The following is a 15,311-nucleotide window of genomic DNA, read 5'->3' on the forward strand; positions in this document are numbered from 1 at the left end:
AGCCATGCTTCTGAATCCCGCTTGCTGGATGCCAAAGGAGGGGAGAGGGCTCTGGGGCTCGGATCCTGCTTGCCTGTTTACCATGTGGGCTCCTGGCTGGCCCTGTGAGGACAGGAGGCTGGAGCAGGGGGGCCTTGGGCCTGATCCAGCAGGCTCTTAGGTTCTTAACTCCATGACACTATCCTTTGCTTGTGCTCAGTTTCTGAGTTGACCATCCTTAAAGTTCAGTTCACCCCTTTTCTGTATTAGTTTGCAATATTTTAAATCAAGTTTGCATGAAAATTCGCACACACTTTTGTATGCCTCTCTTCTGATCTATGCATTTCTGTAGGGAGGTTTGTTCAATATATTCCTTTTCCCCCAAGCCACTCTCCCTAATTTAATGTGTGTTTGCACATCGTTTCCCTTAAATGCATGCACTTTTATACACTTTTTTTAAAAAATCAAAAGCTACTTTGCAAAATTCAGAAAAGATGGTCCATCTCCTGATGTTCTTATATTTTACATACTTTTTCACTGTTCTGCCCAGTGTTTTTTTTTTTTTCTTTAAAAATGTTTAGGGATACTCTCATTTTGACTAATTTTTTTTATCATTTTACAGTTCAAATTGGGGGAAATAAATACAGGAAATGGACAAAAGTAAAAAGATTCACAAAATGTTTAGGGGTATGCATACCCCTGCATCCCCCCAGGAAAAAGCACTGGTTCTGCCTATATTTTAAATTTAAAACAAATGCAGCTTCCCATTTTGGGGCTGCCTTTGGTCTCAGGCTTACGACTCCCCCCACGAACCTGCCTTGTTCGGGAACTGCAGCTCTGAGCATCTCCGGGAACAGCCCGGGCACACGCCCTTTCTCTCCCTCCGCTCCAGGCCTGATCCTTATCATGCGGCTGGTAAAACAGGTACCAATTTGGCAAGATGCAGAGCATGGCAGGCGGGGAAGAGAGGCAGGTGCTTCCTCGGAGGAAACCCCAGGCATGGCTCTAGGGATCCCCCTGCCCGTTAGGATCCCAGCCGCCTCACCCCACTAGCTGGGGGGAAGATCATGGAATTGTCGAGTTGGAAGGGTCCCCCAAAGGTCATCCAGCCCAACCCCCCTGCCATGCAGGAATCTCAACTGACTTGAATGCAGAAGGCCCTGGGTTCAACCTCCAGGCAGGGCTAAGAAAGCCCCCACTGGCCCCTCCCAGGTCTTAGTCCAACCCTCTCGCCCAGCCACTGCCCCCTTGTTTCTGAAAACTCACCCCCCCCCCACCCTGTAAAAAGCGTTATTCAGAACAGCAATTAGCACGACCCGCTAAAGAAGGTAACCACACAGCAAAATTCAAAACAGGAACCCTCTATCGCCCATTGATTCCATTTAGTTTAATTAAGTCAACACAACTGATGAAGGTGATCCAGTGATTATTACTAGTAATTGGCTGCCTTGGGAAAACTCAGAATCATAAATACAAACTAACGAGGCCAAAAGAAACAGGTTTGAAAGGGACAATCAGATTTTAGATGCAAAGTGAGGAAGGTGTTTTGCTCGAGGGTCTAGCCCAGTGTTTTTCAACCACTGTTCCGCGGCACACTAGTGTGCCGCGAGATGTTGCCTGGTGTGCCGTGGGAAAAAATTGTTTATTTGATTCCTATTCAAGAGAATTACTTTATATATAGTCAATATAGGCACAGAGTTAAATTTTTTAACATTTTCTAATGGTGGTGTGCCTCGTGATTTTTTTCATGAAACCAGTGTGCCTTTGCCCAAAAAAGGTTGAAAAACACTGGTCTAGCCTAGTAAATAAGTGATCCAAGCTCTCAGGGGGGGGCCCTCCAATACCCCTTGGCCGCCCCCTTGCCTCTTACTGCCCCCCTTAGCAACCCCACTGCTGCCCACTTTGGCCACCGCTGGGTGAAACATTTTCCCAGCATGCAGAAGGACCAGGGCTCCATCCCCAGGTAGGGCTGGAATGTCCCCATGGTTTGAAAGCCCAGAGAGCAGCTGCCAGTCAGTGTCGACACTACTGAGCTAGATGGACTGATGGTCTGAATCTGTATAAGCAGCTCCCTACATTCCGATTTAATGCAGACCAAGAGGACTAGAATCTTAGCTTATTGTTAGAGGAATGGCTGCAGCTTTGTATGCAGAAGGTTCAATCCCCAGAGAAGGCTGGGAGTGTCCCTTTCTTGAAACTTTGGAGAGCCACTGCCAGCCAGTGTAGGCAGTGCTGAGCTAGGTGGATCCATCCATCTGACTGAGGAGCAAAGGAAACTCTCTCCCACCATTTAAACCATCCACACAGCTGCAAATAAAGCGTTTTAAGTGTGTGGTAAAGTGCATTATACAAATTTGACACTAGATGGCGATGGCGGGCAATGGCAAATTCAATATACTTTTCAAAACACATTTTTTAAAAAACATTTTCACAGTGTGTTTTTTTAAATACGTGTCTAGATTCCACCTTTGTTTAGCACCATGAGGACTAGAATCTTGCTTTGTTTTTAGGGAAGGGGTGAAGCACTTGCTTTGCATGCAAAGGGCCCCACATTCAATCCTCAATGGCCTTTCCAGGCAGGGCTGTGAAGGCTCCCTTACCCGGAGAGCTGCTGCCAGTCAGTGCAGGCAGTGCTGAGCTAGGTGGATCAACGGCCTTTGTGTCCGAGGTGCAACACAACCACAAACACACCAGAAACACCACAAGTGTAAAAAAAACAACAACCCAAAACCCACGTCTTTCTCTCACACACTCATGCCCATCCCAGCACCCTACAAACTGATCCTCTGTTCTGACGGGGCACCCATAAAAACTGCTTGCAGGCTGACTCACACCGCTTTACAATGGGAGTCAGCCAAGGCCCAGGTGCCCAAACCGGCACCCAGGTGCCTGGCATGCACTGATCGGGTGCCAGGAGCCCAAAATAACCCCCATTTATTGGGTGCTAATCACCACTGCCAGCGCTGCCGGCCCCTCTTAAACACAGGCTTAGAGGACGGGTATTTATTTTAGTCCTTTCCTCACCCATCTAGCCCAGCATCCTGTCCTCACAGGGGCCAGCCAGATGCCTCCATGGGAAACCCGCAAGCAGGATTCAAACACAAGAGCCCTCTCCCCTCCTGGGGCTTCCAGCGACGGATTCAGAACCATGGCTGCCTCTAACCACGGTGGCAGTGTAGGGGTTAGCAGCCATCGATAGTCCTTTCTTCAATCCAATCCACTTTTAAAGCAATCCAAGTTGGCAGCCATCGCTGCCTCTGGTGGGAGGGAGTTCCATAGTTTAACTCTGTGCTGCGTGAAGAAGGACTTCCTTTTACCTCTCCTGAATCTTCCAGCAGTTCCAGTGTTAGGAGAGAGCCAGAAAAGCTTTTCTCTATCTGCTTTCTCCATGCCAGGCATGAATTTATAAACATCTATGGCGCTGTGGGTTAAACCACAGAGTGTAGGGCTTGCTGATCAGAAGGTCGGCAGTTCGAATCCCCGCAATGACGGGGTGAGCTCCCGTTGCTCGGTCCCAGCTCCTGCCCACCTAGCAGTTCGAAAGCACGTCAAAGTGCAAGTAGATAAATAGGTACTGCTCCAGCGGGAAGGTAAACGGCATTTCCGTGTGCCACTCTGGTTCACCAGAAGCAGCTTAGTCATGCTGTCCACATGACCCGGAAGCTGTACGCCGGCTCCCTCGGCCAGTAAAGCGAGATGAGCGCCGCAACCCCAGAGTCGGACACGACTGGACCTAATGGTCAGGGTTCCCTTTACCTATCACATGGGTAGGCAAACTAAGGCCCAGGAGTTGGATCTGGCCCAATTGCCTTCTATATCCGGCCTGCAGACGGTCCGGGAATTAGCGTGTTTTTATCTGAGTGGAATGTGTTCTTTTATTTAAAATGCATCTCTGTGTTATTTGTGGGGCATAGGAATTTGTTCACCCCCCCCTTCAAAATATAGTCCGGCCCCCCACAAGGTCTGAGGGACAGTGGACCGGCCCCCTGCTGAAAAAGTTTGCTGACCCCTGGGCTAGCTCCTCGCCTCTTCCTTCCCTTCCCTTCATCCTAAAGACTCCCAAACGCTTTAACCTTTCCTCAAAGGGGAGTTTGCTCCATACATGGCAGGAGACCTTTTTTCTAACCCCACCTGCAAAGCACACCTGAGGCCCAGGACATCCAGAGAAAGATTCCAGCAAATCACACACCTTTCTCACAAACAAAGAATTGTAGATGGGTCACCAAGGGTCATCTAGTCCAACCCTCTGCAAATCAGGAATCCCACCTCGAGAATCCACCTTAACCTCAGAAAGTTCTTCCTAATGTTCTGCAGGAAGAGCAGAGCCAGACCCTGGGGTCTCAAATTTCAGCAGCACCCCTGTGCGACAAAGAAATCTGGCGCCACTTGGCCTCTTGTCTTCCATTCCACATCATAGTTGCAGCCCCCCCCCCCCAGGCCTTGGAGGAGAGCAAATAGGTTTGATCTGGCAGAGGACCCACCCTCCAATTCTGCCTGCATTTAAAAATGTATCTACGAAATGTGCATGATCCAATATTTGTGGGGTGCAAGGCACCCTAAATTCCTGGGTCCAATAAATGTCGGAATTAATCAAGGTCCGGGGATTTGAATTATGCCCAACAGCAGGTGTGAAAAATACAAGCCAGGCTGGCCTGTTGATCTCTTGCGGAGTCCGGCGTGGTTTCAAATTGTATAGGAGTCGGCGTGGTGAGATTCCTGCATTGCAGAGGGTTAAAATCTAGTCTGACTCCCTGCGATGCAGGAATCTTTCACTCAACGCGGGGCTCAAACCCACAACCCTGAGATCAAGAATCTCATGCTCTGTCCCCAAATGATCAATTATAGCATTCTATGATTCCCTGATTTATTTATACCCTGCCTCAAGGACTAGATGGGCCATTGGCCTGATCCCAGCAGGCTGTCTTTATGCATCTGTGACCAAATCCTCCTTGGGGCACCTGACTGACCCTGGTGAGAGCGGGAGGCTGGGCTAGATGCTTGGAGATGTGAGTTCCATAGGTGTCCTAGTGAGTCCCATGACCGAGGACCCCACCCCACCACAATGCCATCTTCTGAACGGACAGCGTTATAGAGACCCCGACTTGGGACTGGATCCTGCCCGGGCAGAGTAAGAAAGGAACAGGTCCTCCCCCCCCCAAACTCTGCTCCACCAACCCCCGCTTCGCTACAGGGCTGTCCTGATGAGACTTGCAAGGGAATTCAAAAGGATCCCCCCACCCCCACCACTGCCGCTGCGAAGGTGCCGTGTCCCCCAGAGCAAAGTCGACTCTCTCTTCCTGCTGTTTCATTCCTGCCATGGAAAACATGAACACTCATAAATCACCTGTCTTGTTGGGGAACTGCGGCTCAGCCCCCTCCTGTCACCGCCCCCCTCCAGCCCCTGCTCACACCTGGGAGCCCCCCCTTTCCTGGTCCACCCTCAAATGGAGGCCATGTGGGCAACCGAAGGGGGCTCAGAACATCAGAAGAGCCCAGCAGAATCAGGCCAATGGTCCATCTGGTTCAGCGTTCTGCCCTCACAGTGTCCGAATGCCCCCAAGAACCTAGGAATGGAGACAGACTGCCTCTGCACCTGGAGGTTCCATAAGAACGTCAGAAGAGTCTGGCTGCTGGATCAGGCCAAAGGGGGCCCACCTAGTCCAGCATCCTTTCCTCACAGGGGCCAAGCGGATGTGTTACAGCAGGCACAGGCAAACTCGGCCCTCCAGATGTTTTGAGACTACAATTCCCATCATCCCTGACCACCTGTCCTGGTAGCTAGGGATGATGGGAGTTGTAGTCCCAAAACATCTGGAGGGCTGAGTTTGCCTATGCCTGTGTTACAGGAAACATTCAATCAAGACCTGAGCACAAGAGCCCTCTCCCCTCCGGCGGTTGCCGGAAGCATTGCTGTCTCAGACTGAGAAGGCCCAGCCCAGCCATCCTGGCTCGGAGCCATCGACAGCCCTCTCCTCCTCCTCTCTGGATTTCTCTAGTCCTCTTCTAAATCCATCTTAGGTTGGTGCCCATCACTGCCGCATTTCTAGGCACAGGTCTGTCCTTTAAAGTGCTGTCTCTGAGCACCTTCCTTTTGCCACAGCAGTCCGTGGATCGCCCACACTGCTGTTTGTTGTGATTCAGCGTTAAAGACCGGGGTTTTTTTTTACAGGGAAAGAGCCCAGGAAAAAATGAAAAGCACTCTGGCAAGGTGCTTTAAAGTGCTAGAAGGAATCATAGAGTTGGAAGAGATCTCCAAGGGTCATCTAGTCCAACCCCCTGCAATGCAGGAATCTCAACAATGCAGGGCAAACTGTAAGTGGCCCTGTATGCTCCATGAAGAAGGACTTTCTTTTATCCATTCTAAATCTTCCAATACAGTGGTACCTTGGTTCTCAAACTTAATCCGTTCCGGAAGTCCGTTCCAAAACCAAAGCGTTCCAAACCCAAGGCGCGCTTTCCCATGGGTTAATCCGTTCCAGACTTTTAAAAACAACCCCTAAAACAGCAGTTTAACATGAATTTTACTATCTAACGAGACGGTTGATCCATAAAATGAAAGCAATAAACAATGTACTGCAGACACACAATCAATCAATCCATCAGTAGCTGAACAAAAAAGAGCCACAAAAACAAAAACGCAAAATAAATAGCAAAAACAGACAGACCTCAATGTGACACACAAAACGGAGCACATTCGGCTTCCGAAAAATGTTTGCAAACCGGAACACTTACTTCTGGGTTTGCAGTGTTTGGGTCCCAAGTTGTTTGAGTGCCAAGACGTTGGAGAAGCAAGGTATTCAGCTTCATGGGATTCCCGGGAGTTTTCATGTTATGAGAGAGGCAAAAGGCTTTTCTCTCTCCACTTTTTTCATCCTGGGCATAATTTTAGAAACCTCTGTCACATTGCCTCTTCCTCACCTAAGAAGTCCCAAACTCCACCACTTTTCTTCATAAACAAGCCCCTGCATTCCCTGCAGCATTCTGATTCCCCTTTCCTGATCTTTTCCCAACTCTACAATCTCCTTCTTGAGGCGACCGGAACTGCACACAGTACTCCAAATGCCACACATTTGTATAACAGCATCATGATACACACAATGTGCAAGCTTTGGAGTTTCACTGAACAGTTCAGCCTGCAGAATCTCTGGTATAGACAACGTAGGGTGCAGCGCCCGGCAGCCCAAGCCTTTTTGAGGTGACGTTCCAAACGTCGGTCAATTCCCCTTTCTCGATCCCCTCCCCCTAATCTTAAATCCAGCCATTCACATTTCCACACCTGTTTGTGAATTATTATTTTTAATTCCTCATGAAAATTCAGCAGCATTTTCATGTGACTTTATCACAGTATACAAAAAAAAGCACGTAGATTCATAATCGCGGACATAAAAAATGTTTTATATTACGGAGAAGGGCAAATATACATATTTGTACCGCAGCCAAAATCGCATGCAAAACTTCTTTGTCTTGTGTCTGGAGAAGAAATCAACCCACGAATTGTTTTCAGGCTACAAATGATATGGAAAATTTGTGCTAGAAAGCCATGGAGGTTTTTCACAAGGACTTTTAAAAATTGCAAAACGATGCAGGAAGGTAGAGGTTAGGTTAGAGAAGTCAGATATGTAAATTAGATAAATAAGGTAGAGGAAGCAAATTAAGGATTGTGAGCAGAAACTGCAGACGTGCTTGCAGAAAGACTTAACATTGTGAAAGTTATGTGATGTCGCCGCAGCAGACAAGCAAAATGAAAAATGTCGCTTTTAGGGAAGACATGAACTGCAGCAGAAGGGAAGCAGCCCTGCTGGGTGGAATGAGAAACAGTGTCCCCACAGTGCAGCCTGGTTCTCCCCTTGAGATCTTGGAGCTGCCATCAGGGTGCTGTTGCGGGCAGGAGGGCATGCCAGGATCTGGGAGAAAGTAGGAGGGCAGTGGAATGGGGAGGGGGGGCAGAAAGCAACCCACCCTTTGTTGTGGCAGGGATCTCACTTGCCACACCAGAAAAAGCAGCCTGGCACCACCTCGCAGGCGCTTAATCACAGTAATTACAAAGGCAATAAACTGTTTACTGAGAAAGCAACAAATTGCTGAACCTTTGAACGTCACTCGGCCCCGGGCAGGACACACCACAACTGCTGCTTCCCAAGGGAGGCGCCAGGACATAGGTAAACTGTGGAACTCCCTCCCACTGGAGGCAGCGGCAGCCACCAACTCGGACAGCTTTAGAAGAGCATTGGGCAGATTTGGGGGGGGGGTGAGGCTTCGCAGGGGCTACTGGTAACGCTGGCTCTGCTCTGCCTCCACAGTCGGAAGGGGCAATGCTTCTGAAGACCAGTTGCGGGAAACCATAGGGAGGGAGAGAGGGCTCTTGTGTTTGGATCCTGTTTGTGGGCCTCTCACTGACATCTGGTTGGCCTCTGTGAGAGAAGGATGCTGGACTAGAAGGGTCGTTGGCCTGATCCAGCAGGCTCTCCTTACGTGTTCATGGAACATCCAGGCTCAGAGGCAGTCTATCCAGAATCCTAGGGTCTTGGGGGTATTTGGCCACTGTGAGAGCAGAATGCCAGGCTAGATGGACCGTGGCCTGATCCAGCAGGCTCTCCTTAAGTTTGAACCAAGCCCATTTCTTTGCATAGCACAACAGCCAAGGCTCTCTGTGCCCCCTGCACCATTTCTGCCAAGTAAAGTGCTGCTTTGCTGGGTCAGAAACCTAGGAGGCCCACCTGAGCGAGGGATGGTGAGCACCCAGGGCCACCCTTGCAGGTGTTGCTGGACTCCAGCTCCCATCAGCCCCTGCAGGCAGAACCCTCCGGGGTCAGGGGCAATGCTGGGAGTTGGAGCCCAGTCGCACCCATCCAGCCACCCATCCATCCCATAAAATGTATACTCTGCTTGCTCATTAAAAAACCAACAAACCATAAAGCAGCAAAGTGGTTTATGAAAAGGATTTAGAAATAAGAACATTACCAAAAGGAGGAATTAACAAGAATAATTTAAGACCTCCAGCAGCTAAAATAGCAGCCGGCTGAAAGCAGAGCAAAACTTGCACCAGCTGTCTAAACATCTGGACAGGATAAAATGTTTTTGGTGACCAGCAAAGAGAGGACAGGGAAGGTGACCACCTGCCGTCAAGAGGCGGGGAGTTCCAAAGTATAGGCATTGCAACCTGTTGATGGACTGCAGCTGCAACGCTGGCTGATGGGGTGTGTAGTCAACAACACTTGGAAGGGCACCAGCTTTCGCAGCCTGCCCCAAAACGGCAGGTCAGGAGGCTTCAGTTTTTGCTTACGGATTCAACACACAAAGCCGCACACCCCGTCAGAAGCAGAATCACTAAATGCACCATTAAGAGAAAACCATCTGATTCCAGCTGAGCTTTGGAGTCGCCTGCGTTTCCGGTCCTCCGGGTGGCCTTCCTCCCCCCTCTCCTCTTCCTCGGGCAAATCATCTGAGGAGTTAATTTTGATTCATTAAAGACGGGCAGGAGTTCTCAGGGGAAGAGGGCAGGGTGGGGCCACATGCCCTCCCTTCCCCTCAACAGGCGGTTGGGTTAATTTTCTCTGCAGGATCACCGTGCACAGAACGTAAGAGGATGTGTCTGGGTGCAGGATCAGGCCGAAGGGGCCCGGCCTCCCGTTCTCACCGGGGCAGATGCAGCAACAGGCAGAGGCTTCCAAAGATGCTCAGGCAAATTCCCAGAGGAGAAGGCCGTGCGCGTGGCTATGAGCCACAATGGCTCTCTTCTCCCCGCCACTGTTGGAGGAAGGATGTCTCCAAGGAGGGGTCCCTTTTCTTGGTCCTATAGCTCCCCCTTTGCTTTCTTCACATTTGCCATCGAGCTTCAGAAATCTGGTGTCCTTAAGACAGCTCCTTGCAAAAAGGCAGCACCCTCAGAACATAGGAAGAGCCTTCTGGATCAGGCCAGTGGCCCATCTAGTCTAGCATCCTGTCCTCACAGGGGCCAAACAGGTGCCCCCAAGGGAATTTGCAGGATTCGAGCAAAAGAACGATATTCTCCTGTGGTTTCCAGAAGCCTTGCAGCCTCCAGCTGTGGCTCGTAGCCATTGATAGCCCCTCCTCCATTCATTTCTCCAATTGCCTCTTAAAAATTTCCAGGTTGGAATCCATGGCTGCCTCCTGTGGCAGTGAGTTCCATTGGTTAACCATGTGCTGCATGAATAAGGACTTTCTTTGCTCCGTCCTGAATCCCCCAACATTCAGCTTTAGGGGATGCCCCCAAACTACGAGAGAGGAAGGAAAATTTCTCTCCACTTGAGTTTGCGTCATTTTGTATATTCTGTTCTCACAGGGGCCAACCAGATGCACATTGTGGAAAACCCGCAGGCGGGATCTGAGCACAAGAGCAGCTCTCCCCTCCTGTGGCATTGCTGCCGCCTCCAGCTGCGGAGCCAACGCAAAGCCTTCCTGGGTAGGAGCCAGCGACACCCCTCTATGAATTTGCCCAATCCTCTTTTCAAGCCATTTTGATGGATGGCCATCACTGCAGGGCTGGTGGTGGGGCAGTGCCCTCCAAAAAAGGCCAGGCCCAAAACGTGACCCACAGGCAAGTCCAGGGCCGACACTGCAGGGATGGTGTAGCTCAGCCAGAAGGAGTGGCTCAAGTTGGAGAGAAGGGGACACAAATCTGCGCCATTTCCAGAAAATGGAAGGTTCAAGAAGTAGACCTTCGGTCCTCCTAAACCACACCTGACTCACCGATGGTGGCAGTGAAGGAGATCCAGGGATTGCTTCCTCATGAAGAAACCCCCTGATTCCCGAGGAACACAGTGGCTCGGAGACCACAGACGAGTGCTCCGAAGCTGGATCTTTTGGTACCACCGTTCTTGAAGACAAGGCAGGTGCTGCTCCTTCTCTGATGTGTCCAAGGGCTCTTTGGTGGGTCTCCAAGGAGATCCTGCCTGTCCCCCAAGGTGCACAGCCTGAGGAGGTGCCTGGCTGGTCCTCCAAGGACTCAGTTTCTGGTTCTGGGTCCCAGGGTTGGGCATGGCAGCCCCAGTCCTCAAGGACCTCCTCCCCTCTCGCTCCTCTTTTGTTCATCCGCACCCAGCCCAGCAGTTCAGCTGAAATATCAGGACTCAGCACCAGAGCAAACTGTTTCAAAACGCCTGCAGTCGGGCCGGTAGACAAACCCCGGTGGCAACTCGTAAGGTGAACAAAAAAGTTATAATTCCCATGGTTGGCAGGGTCACAAAGGAAGGAGAGATTTCTATCCGTGGAAATGCAATCACGATAATAGCAGTAATCATAATAGTAATGTCATAATGATAGACCAGAAAATATATTTGCACAGGAGGTTCTAGGACATAAAGGGGAAAATTGGATCCTTTGTTCTTTCAATTAGCATATGTTGAGGAGAGTATATCTCAAGGTCAGAACATCAGGAGAGCCCTGCAGAGCTGGATCAGGCCCAAGGGGGGCACACCTAGCCTGGCCTCCTGTTCCCACAGAAGTCACGTGCCCCTGAGAACCTAGGAATCAAGATAGACTGCCTCTGGAGCTGGAGGTTCCATAAGAATGTCAGAGGAGCCTGCTGGATCAGGCCAAAGTGGACCCATCCAGTCCAGCATCCTGTTCTCCCAGCAGCCAAATCTGAAAGCAGGACCAGAGCACAAGAGCAACTCTCCCCTCCTCCAGTTCCCAACAACTGGCATTCAGAAGCATCGCTGGAGCCAGAAAAGAGCCACCACCAATAGCCCTCTCCTCCTCCTCCACGAACGTCTCCAGTCCTCTTTTAAAGCCATCACTGCCTCCTGTGGGAGGGAGTTCCACAGTTCATCTCTGGACCTGGTGTCTTCTCCATTTCATCCCTACCGCTTCTCAGTGGTCCCATTTGGTTTCCAGGTCCTGTCGACACACAAACTGGCTGTGAGTGTTAGAAGGGGTGATGTTATTTGGTTATTTTTGTGCTGCATTTCTCTCCCACGTTTCCCTCCCAAGAGCTCAAGGTGGCTGGCCTGTGGTTCTCCCCACCTCCTCATTCTCCCCACAACAACCCTGTGAGGCAGGTTCAGCTGAAAGAAGAGCTCACATCCAGTGGGAGCTTCATGGCCGAGAGGGTGTGGGGATTCGAACCCTGGAACCTGGTCTGGCACTCTCACCACTTGGCTACCCACTAGCTCTCATTACAGATATTGCAACTCCACACCCAAGCCACAGGAGACAACAACAATTTGGGGTGCAGTCCCCTTTTACACCTTGGAACTCCCTGCCTATTGATATCAGGCAGACACCTTCCCTGCACACATTTCAGCGCCTGCTAAAAATGCTTTTCGTTTAGACAAAGCCTGTCCAGAAATTTATAAAGCTGGTGCAAGTTTTAATTTTTTGACATATTCTGTTTCTTAAGTTGTTAATTCTTCTTCTTGATAATCTCACTGTTTTCTATCCTTTTCGTAAACTGCTTTTGTTGTTTAGAATCAAGTGGTATGTAACTTTTAATGAAATGAAATAAGTGAACCATTTCCCCCCACTGACACGGGGGGGGGGGAGAGGGCTGGATTTAGGTTTGATGAAACATATCAGTTTATTGTGAGGACCATGTCTTTACACAACTATCTACAAACGATATTAAAATTCCTTGCATACTGTCCCAGCAAAACCCTCATCCCACAAAACAGAAAGAAGAATGCAACAAGAACGAGTTAAGGAGATGATGAAGGGGTCTTTCCTTTGTCATCCCGAAATCTTTCCCTGGCTTTCATGGCCTTCATCACAAAGACCGCTCCCACGTGGGAAGTCCATGGGTTACTCGATCTTCAAGGTTATTTATTGTATTGGGTATGATTTGCAAAATCGCACCTCTAGAGTCCGAGTAAATAGGACAATGAAAAAGGTCATGTATGAGATCCTCTTTAGTTCTCATGGGGCCAGGGAACAAGTGGAGCTCTACTGGGGCTCTTGCAAGTCTGCCAGTCAGGTATGCAGTAGGTAATGTTTGAAACTGGGCCATAGTAAAAGCTCTCCGAAGGGGGGGGGGGGCGGATCAGTGATGTCCGCCAGGTAGTTGGCACAAATTTTGACTGCTTTTACTCTGGGAAACCAGTAGGAAAACCCAGATTTATTTATTTTTATCTTCGTGATGTCTAAAGAGGCATCTCTATCAAGGATCCATTCTCAAACTTTATCAGGGCTCCACATTTTAAGAATATTAAACTCGGGTAGAGTGTATCTGGATAGGATATCTTTTGACACCAAGTAGGGTGATGTTGAAGAAGTGCATAGGCTTGTTTAGCCAATAAGGTGTTTGAGGCATTTGCGAGATTGATGAAGAAACGCAAAAAATCTTAAGTGGGCCCTGGCAGACACAGAAAGTAATCCTACTTCCACTCTTAGGAAAGCTGCTGGAGTTCCTTGAGGGAGGCCTAGGATTATTTTAAGATAATTTTTTTGTAAGATTTCGGGCCGTTCTAGCAGCTTCTGATTCCACCCCATCTAGCATCTGGGGAATCACTTTTCCAACAAAAGCTTTTAGTTCCGGGATCACCAGTTGTCCTCCCCCCGTATAAAAGAAACTGAGCAAAGCACCGATGGTCCTACGTGTTGGAAGGGCTACAGCCTTGAAGTGGGCAAGCCAGCTAGATGTAGCCCGGAAAGTGACACCAAGGTATTTTTTAAAAGGACACTGTTCAATTGCATGTTCGTCCAAGGACCATCTGAAAGTGTGGCGAGCTCTAGTAAAAACCACAGGTTTGGTTTTGTCATAGTTGATCTTTAATGAATTGTGGGAGCAGTAAGCTGTGAGCCCCTCCAGGATGCTGTGTGGACCCCTTTGGGTGAGTGCCATGATAGCCATGTCAGCGGCATATAGCAATATATTCAGATGTTTGACTTCAAGGGCGGGAGCAGATGACTTGTCCTTTGCCATATGCTGGACAATGTCATTAACATAAAAATTAAATAGGAACGGCGCTAACAGGCAACCCTGTTTAACCCCTTTCCCCAGTGGCAGTGGATCAGTATAATTGCCTGACAGCCCAGTTCTGATTTTATCTGTGGGTATCTGTGTGTAACTCTCTAAGTATTTTAAAAAGTCGTCTGTCAATGTCTGTTTCGTGTAGTTTTTGCTATAATTTATCTCTACAGATTGAATCGAAGGCAGATGTAAGATCCACAAAAGCCACAAAAAAGCTTCCTCTTGTGTGCCTTTGCATACCTGTCTCTCGTTGCCTGTAGTGACCTATTGTGCTATGGCCCTTTCTAAGCCCTGCCTGTTCCGGGTTAAACAGGTGAGAGTGGTCAGCCCAGTCAACCAATCTGTTTAGCAGGTAGCGAGTAGAGAGTTTATACGCAATGCCCAGGAGACTTACAGGGCGATAGTTTGATGGGTCTTGGATGTCTCCCTTCTTATAGATAGGGGCTACCAGACTCAGTTTCCAATTTGCCGGAATTTTACATGTATCGTTTATTACAGTCAAAAGTTGGGCCAGAATGGCGACCCACCACTGGGCATTTAATTTAAACACCTCCGGAGGAATCATATCCTCACCGGGAGCTTTACCATTTTTAAGTGTTTTAATTAGCTGTAAACATTCTAATTCAGTAACAGGATCCCAGCCGATTAATAGATGGTTTTTAAAAAGAGGAATCAGGCTCAGATTAACAATATTTGGAGCTGCATAGAGCTGGGGGAAATGTGGATACCACAAGTTGGATGAGATGCTGTTAGTTACAATTTTCCCTTTGGGTGAGACTCCCTGGGGGATTATTTCCCAGAATTTTTTGCCAACCCGCAATTTAATCGCCTTGTCAAGTACCTCCCATTGCTCCTTCCTGCAGAGGGATTTCTGAAGTTTTAGGGTGTTTTTATAGTGAGACCACCACCTGTGAAGGTTTACCTTGGAGGACAGAGTCCCTTCCTGCTTCACCTTATTTTATAGTTTCCTAAGCAAGGATCTTAGGTTCCTGCAATTGGTTATGTTGTTTGGGAGGATTAAGGTTTGTGAGTAGCGGGAAGAGCGACTTTGAGAAGGGGTCAGAATTAAGTAAAATACACTGGTCTCTCAAGGCCAGTAAATCAGATGAATGCAAGCGTTGTTTGATTTTAAATTCCAGATCGCTATTCCATTTACGCCTACGGGGGGCGGAACTAGAGGCAGGTCTGCACGGTGATGGTGTTGCAGTTCCCCCAAGTGAGATTGCTAAAGGAAGATGGTCACTCTCAGTTCTATTAAAAGTGCTAAAGCCCTGTGACCTCTCCAAATGTTTTGGGGAGACCAGGATATGGTCAATAACGCTCTCACCTCTAGGCCCAATAAATAAATAAATAAATAAATAAATAAATTATTATTTGTACCCCACCCATCTGGCTGGGTCTCCGC

This window comes from Lacerta agilis, chromosome 15 (assembly GCF_009819535.1).
Source record: "Lacerta agilis isolate rLacAgi1 chromosome 15, rLacAgi1.pri, whole genome shotgun sequence".
Classification (NCBI taxonomy): domain Eukaryota; kingdom Metazoa; phylum Chordata; class Lepidosauria; order Squamata; family Lacertidae; genus Lacerta; species Lacerta agilis.